The 13,968-nt window shown below is 37.5% G+C and overlaps 1 protein-coding gene across 2 annotated transcripts in view; it reads right to left on the bottom strand.

Annotated features, from left to right (window-relative positions):
* Positions 1 to 13,968, bottom strand: part of PRKN (parkin RBR E3 ubiquitin protein ligase) — a 678,491-nt gene that overhangs the window by 466,750 nt on the left and 197,773 nt on the right. The gene's annotated exons all lie outside the window — the stretch shown is intronic.

Here is a 13,968-nt window from a genome sequence, read left to right as displayed (position 1 = left end):
AAGAAATAGTGGACCAGAGCCAACAGCTCTAAATAAGTCAGGTTTATTGGCACAAAGTAAAAAATGTCCAGTGGGAACATTACTAAATTAAGCACTAAGAATATTCAACACTTAAGAGGCACTTGCACAGATAATGCTGAAACACACTCCTCATGTAGCAATTTAGGGTCAAAGTTGACGATCACAGAGAATTCATGAACAAGCTTCTCTAAAATATTTTTTCCAATCGGGGACAGGAAAGATAATGCTACTGATGAAGAGTGATACTATTTCTTCTCTGCAGTGTGATTTTTAGTTTAAATCTGGTTTTAGATGTAGACTCAGTATGAGTTTTTCATTCTTTCCAAGAAAGACATTTAACTGCTGACTTTAGATAGACTTGAGAAAAAGCCTGTGGAAGATCTCATGACTGCTGTGCTCTTTCATGATAAAACAAAAGAACTGCTAGCCATTTTAGCCCAAAATAAGACCATTTTATGATCTCACATATTCAGAAGCTTCTCCTCCTTTTCCCTCCTCACCAGAGGTGATTCTTAAACAGATTTTTTAGACTGTATGTTTTAGAAAATAGCAGGATAAATAAAGATCTCATGAAAGGCTTATACATGATAAATCAGGGTGTCTTTCTCAACCTGTTCAGCATTTTCACAATACAGAACAGAAAAGCAAAATATTATGCCAGAAATAGAAATTACAGAGATTTTGGAAGACCTATCATTAACAAAGTTCTTTCAAGAAAGACTTGTATTGATCTTTCCACAACACACCTTGGAAGAAAAATTGGTTTTTATTTGGTGATACCTTCTGGACACCCACACCTAATTCTTCAGTGTCATAAATGAACATAAGCATCAGCCTCACAGAAAATGGGGAGTCTTTAAAAAAATTAATTTTCTAACTCCCTGCAGCATCATTAGGTTGGCCATCTCTACTGTGAAATGTCAAGACAGACTGTTGAATCCATTTGGGAGAAACAGAAAGAGTTCTGATGCATTTGTATCTACATTTGTATCTACATTCATATCTTCTGATCTCTGTATCAACACAATATTTAAATATTGTCATTTGTATATGCAACTACTATACACCCTTTAATTTGAAAAGATTCCTTTACAGATATTTTAGTGCTCTTTATACCCTCATTCTCCCACACTCACTTCTACCACTTCTGTTCTGGTCTCTTTTATGTTGAGTGGATTTCCTTCATTCTCTTATATTATTTCCAGTACTTCTCCCTCCACACTTTCTTTTTATGTAATGCAATTTAAAGGACGAAAATCTGGCTTTTGTTTTGTTTTAATTGAATTTTCAGTAACGCACTCTCTCCTTAGTGAAGCAGTAATCAGACATCAGACAGCAGATATTTGTTAGAGCAAGGACACTACAGTCTTAATACTCAATCAAAGCAATTAATAGATTTCAACCTTAAAAGATCATGTTGACATTAAAGGTCTCTCCATTTTTCCTTTTTTTTTTTTTTACATCTTGTTTTCCATAGCATTTTAACAAGATCCATTTAAATAGCTCAATCGTTTCATTCATTAACTCAATATTCAAAACCTGTCTGTCACTCTTAAACTTCTTCCACTAAGAATACTACACAGCATTAAAGAATTTATTAATCTAAAAGAAATTAAAATGAAATTAATAAATAGGCAAATGAGGAGCTCAAAAGTGTTTTGCTCAGTTACAGTGAGAGCTTAAAAAGAGAAATAGGTATTTATGTAAAAACTCACAACCTTGGAAACCCCTAATAAATTGTCAATCAGTCATATTCTATTTTAATGATCACCTCTTCTGGCAGTTTTGCTTGCTTAAGCAAAATGCTTAAAAAAAATGTTTAATGCTTAAGAATGTTTCAGAATGCTTAAGAAAAATGTTCTGCCTTTCATTTTTTTTCTCAATATTTACTGTCCTTTCAGTAAGTTGTTTTTATTTTTTAAAGCTTGCATCAGTTCCTGGTTCAGCTCACTGCCTAATGCTGTGCTACAATCACACTGAGGGGACAGTGCACATGAGAGAATAAAAGGGATGGAAATAACTACTTAAACAAAATGAAATTCCCAACAATTCCACCGGAATTGTTTTCAACCATTCTTCTTTGATCTTGGCTGCTGTATATGTTTATTTGAATGGGTATATCAACTTATCTTTTGAAAGTATAGATCCTTTTCAGGTTCTTTTTGCAAGCTGAACGCTTTGTGGTTAGCTCAGAAACAATGGAAAGGCTGACAAAATAGAACTCCATCTATTCTCTTTTCAGCAATATCAAGAACTACATACTTCAGAAAAAGCTGCAAAATTTGCACTTTAGCAGTTCTGCAGACTGCCTCAGCTGTGCGTTATTAGCAGTGCGTTATTAGCACAGAGCTAATAATGCCAAGGTTGTGGATTTGATCTCTGCATGGGCCATTCACTTCAGAGTTGGACTCAATGATCCTTGTGGGTCTTCTCCAGCTCAGAATATTCTGTGATTCTGTATATGACCATAGCAATTGTGGTTTTTGGTATTTCCCTTCATAAAATTTTAAGAGGACAGATGAACATGTTGTATCTGAGCTTTCTTCCATCTCTTTGTCTAAAACAAAAACAAGCTCTGACAGATTGAACATCACTACTGATGATAACAACGTAGATAATGGTCTCAGGACAGCTTAATTAGTGGATCTCAGGATAACTTTCAAAGAGCAGGTAGAAGAAAGACACAACATCCTTTGATATTTACTCTGTGTAGATTTCACATTGAAGTCCCTGAGCATAAGAAACATAGAATCCTAAAGCATCAGTTTTATAATGTCCTTCTGAGTACATTTGAACTGAATTTGGCTTGTGTTTAAAGGAGGAAAGTAATACTTGACCTTTGTAAGACAAGTGATAAAACAGTACAAGAAGAAAATAAAAAGAGTTGTCATCATATGTTAATTGTGGAGAGATCTGGATGGGAATGTAACCAAGCATTTCCCAGAATATGGGTGATTAATGCTTTATAGCAGATCACACTTCATGGACAATAGAAGGGCTAAGTCTGCAGCTTCTTCTTTGAGAAAAAAAGGTAGAATTCTAGCTGCTTCTGCGAGAGTTTAGCTTGTGCCTTAGGTTACTATGTAAAATACAATTATTTATGTCAATGTCACTTTTGTTTCCTTCATGTATTTGTTTTCTGCCTCAGGAAACATGCTTTTAAGTATATCTATTATTAATGATCCTAGAGATATTGTCTTGTCTTATCTGTTGATTCAAATTAATGCCTGTGTGCCATATTCCAATGGGAAAACTACAAGTGTATAAAAAGTAAAGTAGATTGTGAAGTATCTTTCTTTCTAGAGCAAAGGGAACCGAGATGATCAAAAAATTATGAAACTCAGTAATAAGGACAGTTTTTTTAGAGAAAATGGATTTTGGCCAGCTTGGGAAAATCAATTCATAGTAGAGAAAATTAAAACTTTTTTTCATTCAAGTCTTTCACCTGTTTTTTTCTGAATTATCAAGCTGAATTTCACAAGGCTGAATCAGCACATCCTGAATGAACAACACAATATCCTTTGTTGCTGAGAGCAGTAAGCTCACTAGAAGGTCAGCTGGGAAGACTGAAATAAATTATGAAAAGGGAAAAGATGACTGCGTTTAAGTTACTCTAAAGTCCTCTTCTTAGGCTCTGGGGAGACCTCATTGCAGCCTTTCAGTACTTGAAGCAGACTAAGGAAAAAAAACAAAGAGGGACTTTTTCCATGGGCAGATAGTGACAGGCCAATGGGGAACATTTTTAAACAAGAATATTCGATCCCAGGAAGAAATTTTTCACTGAAACGGTGGTGGGGTATTGGGACAGGTTGTCCAGAGAAGATGTGGATGTCCCATACCTGGAAGTGTTCAAGGCCAGGCTGGCTGGGACCTCCTGATCTAGTGGGTGGCATCCCTGTGGACAGTGAGGGGGTGGGAACTCCATAATCTTTATTGTCCTTTGCAACCCAAACCATTCTGTGGTTCTGACAGATTTCTGTTTGATATCTTCTTCACAACATACTTGGATAGTAATACCAATACTGAAAAAAATTTTCTCAGTCTAACAAGTATAAAGCCCACTAGAGAAGTCATATTTTCTGAAGTGCAATACATGTAATTTTGAAACTTTTTATTCAAAGAAACATTAGAGCAGAAAATAGTTTGAATCTGAAGTTTTGTATCTGAATAAAAAGAAGCTTGTGGTGTTTTGTCTTGAAAATGAATTTGATACATTTCCATTTCCTGCTAACCATGAGTTGGGAGTTTTAAGGTGTTGAGGTATTTTCTTATTGCATATCAATCACAGAGAAAAATTCTTCACATTCCATTATCTATGATTCAGTTAGAAATTCAAACTTTTATGCTACCTGGAGATTCACACCTTTACCCACGAATTCCTGGGGCCTATTGTGGATTCAGTAACAGTGGAATTGTCTAATTGCTGCCTATTTACATCAAGCAGATCTAAATAGACTGCCTGATGACATCACCTAAGAGATTCACATAAGGCCAATGCTCAAGAGAAGGGATTTTCTATGAATGATCAACAAAACCCAAGAATGGGTTTGGATTTCCAGGTTTTTTTTGTTGTTTTTCCTTAAAAATAGCACAACACATCTCTTCAAACCAATGGGAGCCCATGTAAAAGCGTAGATGACACACTAATTTTATTGGGAAAATATTTTTTCAAGGATAATGTACAGAGACATTAAAGATGACCTTCAAAACAGACAAATAAGCATATGAAGTTCCCAGAAGAGAGAGAAAAAAAAGCTCAGCAAGCCTTACTCAACTGTTGCTGTAACCCTTTCACAAGGACAGAGTTCAGGTCTCAACGGCAGCAGAAACAGAAAGGAAATCAATTGGAAGAGGAACACTGTTTCATCCCCTGATCACAATGAATGCAAAAGAGCAAGAAGAAGAAGAAAGCAACCCCATGAAAATATACTTTATTATATAGGAAGCCAAAGCTGGTATATTAGTAGGTATATAGTGAATTTGAGAGTGGAGACTACTTAAAATAAAAACCACAGATACAGCAATAATATTCTGTTAAGCCATGTCGATTTAAGAAATTGGAAGCATGATTTGCCAGAAGATTTAACATCTTTTATTTGATCAGCTAATATAGAAAGAAAAATCAGCTTCTGGGCTCAGAGAATCTTATGCAGGTCATGGCAAGGGGAAACCTGAAGGGAAAATTAAGCACTGCTAAAATAATGAAGCAAATCAGCACTCTGATCTGATATCACCATCCATTTGTGTGAATACTGACTGCTCAGTGGCAGTGAACTAAATATTGCTCCACGTGGGGCAAGGGAAAAAAGCCAGTGCACCACCAGGCCTAAATTACCACTTAGCAGTTAAATTCCAGCAATCAGAAACTACTTGCTCTTTTATGATGCTTTGGAATACATCTATATTTGATTTCAGTTCACCTTTTCAAGATCACCAGAGTTATAACCACTGTTCTAGTTAGCATTCAGAATATTGTGGGTGCTAAGCAATGCCCAGAAGAAGAAGGAAAAATAGATTTATTACTTAAAGCACCACACATTCAAATAAATGTGATGAAAAGGCAGTAAACCCTTCACTTAGCAGAAGAGTTAACTGAGACACTTTCAAATTTAGATTTTATTATTTTTTAGCAAAGAAAATTGTTGATGTTGAACAAGAGGAAATAAGTACATGCTGTGGGATTTACTACCATCCTTTCAGCCAGTGGTCCCTCTGTGTATCAAGAAGCCCTGACTAGCATTTACAAAACTAAAATCCCCTGATTTACAGTCAAAGACAATAGTTCATATATTACAATGGTTCTGCTCTGAATGACACTCTTTAAAGAGAAGTAAAAGACTTAGGATTTTCTACTGTCTAGTCCCTTAATGAGTTAATAATTTGCTGGAAATGGAAATGTATTCAACTGAGTCAGAATTCCCCCTCTTCCTTCACTTACAAATCACTTCATGCTTCATTTCCATCTTTTTCACATTATAACACAAAAATTTAATGCTAATTTCTAGCTCAGTGGAGGGAATGCAGCGTTAATGCTCAGTTAGGAACGTTGCAGGGTTATTACTTTTTGTACACAAGCTAAGACCTTAGCAATGCTATATACATATTTCTAAATGGCATTACTAATAAAATGACACCATTAATATGATAACTTCTCTTGAATGTAGATCTTTTAGCATGAATTCCCAAAAGATATATGAACCCTTCTAACAAATAAAAATGTTTTATTGGCAGCACATGACACAGTTTGCAACATTAAAATACCTGCTTAGATTATTGTTATTTCCTTCAAAACTCCACATAATGATCTACAAAAGACACAGAAGGCAGCCAGATTTTTTGATATAATGTTTACAGAGCTATTAGTATCTCCACAGTGACATTAAGAATGTATCATGCAATATAAAATGGAAGAGAAATAGTCAAATGAACACTAAATTCATATAAAACTTTTCTCAGTAAATGAAAAACTTTTCCCTTCTTGTAATTTCATATATTGTGCACAAAGAAAAACCTATAAACCCACCATTTATTATAATGCCTGTATAGAAAGCAATAAGACAATGAGAGGCTTATAATGCTAGATTAAAAATGAATACAATTAAGTTCTCATGACCATTTGCTTTCCTCCTAAACACAGTTGAGTGCACCTCATTATTATTCCATCTTCCACACTGCACTACCTGAAAGAATTTATACCTTCTAAACATGTTATCTCCAGCTGTAAACATAAAAACAGAAAGCTTATAATTTATAAGGCATGGATTGCATTTTCCATTGCTCTAATTTCTTCTCAAGCCACACTGAAACAGAACAAGTGTATTCTGTAAAATGCTTGAATGAATTACATGTTGGCACATTTTGGTCTGGGTTAAATGGTAATAAAAGGTACTGTGCCCTGAAAAGGTCTCATAAGGAAGCCTTGCTCACAGTGTGCAGAGAGCAGCATGGCCTCAGGACTGTGGGCTATGTGTTACTTGACTAACAGAAGATCTAATTTGTATTTCCTTTTTCCCCTTAAATTTTTCTTTGAGAAGGTTTATCTCAGCAAGGCAGACACTGCCAATCTACTCACACTTCTGTGTCTTCACTGAAGGCATACAATAAGTATCAGTGAGTATGCGAGGAGCAGGCATAAAAGTGGCCTCACACTGACACCTGATAAGTGTCAAGACATTACTGAGACATAAATTCTATCTGAAAAACTAGAGAGTCACTTACTACCAGAACTCTGGAAATATTTTAAAGACTTCAGTAGTCTCTCATGCTGATGGGGCACTTTGCTGGCAGCTAGAGAGCTGCAGAAATGAATTTGGAAAATTCCCTTCTCCAAAGACCTCTGAAAGAATTCCTATGTGTTATAAATACTCCACTGTAGAAAGAAAATTTTCCTTTGAATTTATTGTCTAGAGCATCAAAAGTTTAATGGCTATAAATATTTATTTCAATTACTTCAACTAGTCATTCACAGATGCCTTTTTCATGCTTTATGGCCAGCACCTGGTATACATCCCAACCCAGGAACATTTTGGTCTTCTACTTGTCCCAGTTCATGCATCTATAAATCAGTTTGAGCAGCAGCTATGAGAACAGCTGTAAATAAAGCCTAGTGAGCACCCAATGTGGCCCTACTTGGGGACTTAACTTCTAGTATAAACACAGACGAGACATCAAATATTTTCCAGAGCTTTCCCTGATTTTACTTAAAGACTTGCTTTTAAATTAGCAATTTCTGTGACAGGTGAAAATGGTCTTAGATTTGACTTTTGGGCTATGCCTACTAAAATTTCCCAGCAGGATAATGCTGGAAAATCTATGCAGTTCAATATTGTGCAGCACAGCTACATATCCAGCTGGACTTTAGGACTGGTTTGCCAGACATATAGTTAGGTATGTTGTTACAAAAGACACAGTTCATAGATTCTTCCCGATCCCTAATGGGGGGTCCATGCCATATCAGAAAACACAAGTTAATCCCTGTGTCCAGGACACATGGGCATAGTTATCACCTCATTTATTCCCACACCTTATGAAATCCTGCCTAATTTTAAAAGGGAGAATGCTCATGTTGTAGTTTGACCTGGCAGGCAGCTAAACATCCCACAGCCACTCCTTCAGTTCTCTGCACCCACCCTACTCCTCAGTGGGATGGGTGGGGGGGGTGAGATTGAAGAAGAAAAGTAAGAAGTAAAAGACTGGAGAAGAAAAGTAAAACTTCTGAGTTGAGCTAAAGACAGTTTATGGGGACAGAAAAGAAAGGAGGAAAACCCAAATAATAATAAATCAAGTGATACACAACACAATTGCTCCCCACCCACCCATGGAGGCAGCTCAGCTCCTGAGCAGCAGCCCTTGGCCAGCTTCCCCCTTGTTATGATACTGGTGGAGAGAAGAGGACATATCCTGTGGAATATCCCTTGGTCAGCTGGGGACAGCTTCTGTGGCTGGGTCTCCTCACAACCACTTCTGCCCCTGCAGCCTGCTCACTGCTGGGGTGGGCTGAGAGCTGAAAAGCCCTTTACACTCTGTAAACATTGATTAGCATAACTAAAATGTCAGCATGTTAACAACCTTATTCTCATCCTAAATCCTAAACACAGCACTGTACCAGCTACTAGGAAGAAAATTAACACCATCCCAGCCAAAATCATAATTACACACTAATACAAACAAGGGGAATGCTATGAAGATATAATAGAAATAACTAAAATTTAATATTCAAATGAAAAGATCATTTCTACACTTCTAAGTAACCTGTGTGATTTTTTTCAAAAATATCTAGCATAAATGGAAGGCATGACAATAAATGAATTCAGACTGATTCTGCTAAATAACAAACATATATATTAAAGATAGCATTATAAAAGGGAGGTGAAAACACATTGTTGAGTCACAGATGAAAGATGGAGCTGGGAGCTTACTTGTTTTTCTACCAAATGAAGGAATTTTCCTTATTCAAGGCTGGTGTATTTCTGTAAGTTAAACACATAGGACAACAGCTAAAAATGAGCAAATTTAAATACATAATTTCTTTTTCTATCCCTAAAATATTTTTTAATTTAAGTAGGAGACCCAAACTGATTTTACTTGGGTTCTAGTCACAGTTCTTCAGAGCACCCAGGGCTTTCACGCCTCTAGGTAAATTTCACCCAGCAAGAATTCCTTTACTTTTACTTTTTCTTTTGCTTCTTTCACTTGTCCTGTAATTGAGAAGGGGAGGGAGAAACAAATTGGGTGAAAGTTTGCAATGTTATCTGCAAATTAGTAGGATGTATGTTCAGACTTTGGATGCTGGTTGTCACAAGGCACTGCCAGTTCAATATTGTTTTCTAGGTATGGAGGGATGGGGCTTTCACACAAAACAAGCAGGATGAGAGATTCCTCTGCTGGGCTAGAGCTTCATCTCTCCAGGTTTTAGCACTATTTTAGCTGCTTCTGGAGATGCAGCACCCAAGCTCTGCATTCAAGTTCCAGCAAGCTGCACACTCACACCAGAATGCAAGCTGCCTCAGGGCACTTGATGCTATTTATCACCTTTTGAGAAACAGCCACAAGGCACTCATAAAAACTGTGGAATGTTGCACCATAAAGCTTCATGTAAAAAACCTAAAAGTCCTGAAAAATCATACAGGTTCTACTGCAGGAGTTTGGTGCTCTCAAAGACGAGAGTGCTACACTTGTAAATCTGTGCTGTCATTTTCTGACAGCAATGACAAATTACAACTCCTCACTTTACCTGGGCACAAAAAGAAACAAACAAAGCAGAAACTAACAAAAAGTACATTTTCCAAACCACATAGTTAATCCTTAAACACCTGCCATTCAGTGTTTGTATAAATCATAATTTATCAGTATTTCAGGAGCTGTGGTGCCACAGAGACCTTGTGGGATGAGCAATCCTCTGCTCAGCTCTGACACCCAGGATGTGTGCAGAACAAAAAGGCAGAGAGCAGACTCAGCTTGGCTTAGGACAAACACCAATGCACCACTTGTGCAGGCAGCACCCATACACCCACAAAGACCAAATGATGCAATTCACAACTAAAAGCTGCCTTGTCATTATTAAAAGAAAAAGAAAAAGCTAATTTTTGTCTGTGTTCCACAGGCTGCACAAATCAGTGAGTGATAAAGATGAAAACATAGTTATAAATATTTAAGTTACACTTGAAGGTTTTTCTAAATGAACATATGCAAATGTTTGAAGCCCACGGGCAGCTCTTTCTTTTACTCAGGACATTCACTTAGTTTTCCAAGCTAATATTTAATCTAGTATTCAGTAAAACATCATTAATTACTTTCATAAATTCCTAACATCCTGTGAGATGTCTTTTCCCTTTGAGCTGCAAAACAGAATGTTCAAATGCCTTCCTCAATGAAGTGCAACAATTTTCACTCTACAGTCCTTTTAATTGTAAGAAAAGATAATTCACAGTTTTCATCTTACTGCTTAATGGTGATCTTTGTAGTTTTAAAGAAGACTAAAATATTATATTTTGGTAGGAAGAAATTTGGGGCAGCAAGGAATAGGAGGATTACAATAAAAAGCTCAGTTAAAGAATTGGTGTGGCCTAGAAGAGTAATTTGATAACAAGGAAGAGTAATAGGCAGAGTGAATGACTCAAAAGGGTCTTCATCTCACCCACCATCAGTTACTTTAAAGGAATTTATAAGAGATTGCAGGAAGTGGTTACAGCCAAATCTTAAACCTAAATTTAGTGTTAGCACCCAATAATTTCCTAGCCTTTCTAGACATTTTTGTTATTTGTACATAGATACATAGGTTTAGAACACAAATGGAAAAATTTGAGGAAATCCACTGCCTTAATCCCAATGGGGCTGTCACCACAGCAGCTGTATTGACATTTGTGCTGAAACTACAGCACTCCAGCTCCTACTACATCACACACACAAAACAGATGAATGAAAATTTCTAATATCAAGTCTCTTTATAGCTAATATTTTAGATATGCTTATCATTTTATTCACTGATTTTCTCTCTCACATCAGCAGTTCAAGTGTTTCAAGTATCCTCTTCTAGATAAGTTTTCTCTGAGCCATTGTCTATGGCTCACAATCCTTTCTACAAATGCTCTTCTGAGCTGACCTCAAGCATTTGATTATTGTAGCAGCCCTGCAATGCTCCAGGAGAAATAGGGGAAAAAAAAACCTGCTAAGAAGTGTGGCAACATCTGCACATCAGCTAGTGTCTAGACTGAACTGTAACAGCGTGGTGCAGTTTTAAAGGATGATGCTCCTGTGCTTCATGGAACCCTTTACTTCCCCTGCTCTTGACTTTTATATTTATTTTCCTATTTTGTATTTAAATTAGAGATACAATCTAGTCCCACAAGAAACAAGAATTCTACAAGAATATTGCAGAATACCTGCAAAATAATTTCTTTTATTGATTTAAACCCTCAAGGTCTATTTAATGGATTTAGAAAACAAACAAATAAAAAACAACAACAAAAAAAAAAAAAAAAAAAAAATCACCAAACTAAAATACTAAAAAGGGCAGACTGCCCTGGCAGCAGTCAATGTAATTTAACCCAAATCCATACAAGAGGATTGATCTTACTGAGCTTATCTCTAATATGGTTTACAAATACTGACTCTTAGTGTGTTAACCTAGGCCCTCTTTGCTCTGAAAAATATTTTTATACCTACTTTCATACCAGATGGGCACCCAAGTATTTTATAAAAGTTGACAGAAAAAATACATTATATAAAGCTACAAAGAGGCAAACTAATATCAAAACCAGAAAATAAGTAATGAATTTGCCTGAACCAATCTCTTATTTCATGACCTCATCATGCTGAAGCTGCCTATCTATTTCAGAACAAGTGATAAATATTAAAATGAATTTTTTTTCGCGTGTCTTATCAAAGGCCTCCAATATCAATTGTTTTCACAAATGTTTTCTCCTGCAAGCAGTGAATGCCTCTTCATCAATCTTTTATCAAAAGCAATCTTGTTCTGAATTCAGTCTTATCAGACAAAGTTTTCTCTCTCTCTTTTGTTGTTTTTTTTTTTTTCCCTTTCTTGGCAGAAGGTACATGAATATCATTTTACACATGACTGTGGCTGCATCTCCATCAATCAGGAAATAACAAGTAATGGTGAAGGGTGTATCATGGCCCTGCAGAGTTCCAAACAGCAGAAATATTTGTGCCTGATAGCAACAAAGTGGGAAAGCAACTGTGCACATCTTTTTGCACATGCACAACACTTGCACATGAATGTGCAAATATTCCTTCTTACAGGGCATGTCTTGCATTTCTAAACAGAGAAATGGTCTGGAAGCTGTGCAGGGAGAGGCCACAACCTGCCACATGCCAGTCACAGCTGGCTGGGTGACAAAACACACAGAGTGCCAACCCTGCAGCCAGGCAGGTGAGCTGGCAGCACCCCAGCTCCAGGCTACTCATGAAATGCCTGCAGGCATCAGGGTGAGGAAGATGCACATGGAGACCATGGCTGGGGGCAAGTGGCTGAGGGGACAGATGGAGATGTGCTGTGGAGGTTACACAGCCAGAGGCATTCTTGTCCCCTTGCCAAAAGGGGTTATTTGTTGGGAACTTCAGCCCACAGGGACAAGCTGTGCCAGGCTGGGGAGACCCTTAAAGGACAGTGGCCCATGGGCACCCCTCACTGTGGAGGAGCACCTCTGAAGGATTGAAACTCACAGGTGAACCTTGGCAAGCAGGGACATAAAGAGCAAAGGAAAACCAGAAAGGAGTGTCAGACAGAAACCATGATGTGCTTTACTCCAATAATGTGCATCCCCTGTGCTGCTCATTATGTCACCAATGAGGCTGTGAGGGACAGACCACAGCCAGCACTGACAACCAGGGGACTTCAGATTAGGAAGGGGAAGACAAAGTTTTTATTTATGTTTCCTTTTTTTGACTCAATACCCAACTCAGTGTTCTGAAGTTTTTGTTAACTGACAATAAATTAAACTAGTAACATTGCAAGTCCATAATATTTGCCCCACAAGACTTGCTTGGTCTCCTTGAGCCCAAAATGCATTGAGAACTATTCAGTCTGAAGGCTCATTTTAAACACCACCTAGGACTGCAGGGGAAGAAAACATTCTGAGGAAATACAACGTATTCTGCTGCTCAAGCTGGACAGCAACCAAGGTTTCAATACATTTGAACAAGATCCTCATTTTGTACAAATAAATGTCATTCCAAAAGTCTCACAGCACACTGGGGCCAACACACAGTGACAGAGCTCCAGAACAGAGTGAGCTGCTGCAGCAAAAAGAGATTGAATATATAATGACTTCCTTAGGAGAGACAGAGACTGCAAAATTCCCATTTTTGACTCCTCAGGGGAAAAAAACACAATGAGCATAAATAAAACCACCTTAAGAGAAAAGAAAAAAAGTTAAAAATTAAATGAAATTTATGTGCAAATAACTGGAGCCTGGTGCTCCCCACACAAAGTGCTATGCCTGTGTTTGCTTCATAAGTATGCATCAGGTTGTTCCTGCCACTCAGAAGAAGAATCTTGCCTTGAATATCCCAGGCAGAGGAGAACTAAAGTGACAAAGAGCTTCATTAAGATAAATCTATAAATGAAATTTATAGCTCTAGGGGCAGACTACACCTAAGCTGCTTGACCAGTTTCTCAGCTCCTGGGCTGCTAAGGACAGAGGTTTCATGGCAGGAAAGTGTTCAGGGGAATCCCAGGAGAATCAAGTGCCAGGATCATCTCAGATCCCCACCTTGCCACGTTACCTTCTTGCTTGGGCAATATTTGTGAGCACAGGTGAAGACAGGCAGGAGGACTCAATCATTAGGGACACAGACTGCTGGGTTTTAGGAACGGGTTTTGACTCAATCCTAGTAGGTACAAAAGTGGCAGAGTTGTAGTGTGTTAGGAGAATGCTGCAGACAAGCTGCTGATTTGGCAGTGCTGACTTGGAGGGTAAAAGATTC

This window comes from Serinus canaria, chromosome 3, assembly GCF_022539315.1.
Source record: "Serinus canaria isolate serCan28SL12 chromosome 3, serCan2020, whole genome shotgun sequence".
Taxonomy (NCBI): Eukaryota; Metazoa; Chordata; class Aves; order Passeriformes; family Fringillidae; genus Serinus; species Serinus canaria.
The sequence above is the reverse complement of the archived record's forward strand: the minus strand, read 5'-3'. Positions and strand labels throughout refer to the sequence as shown.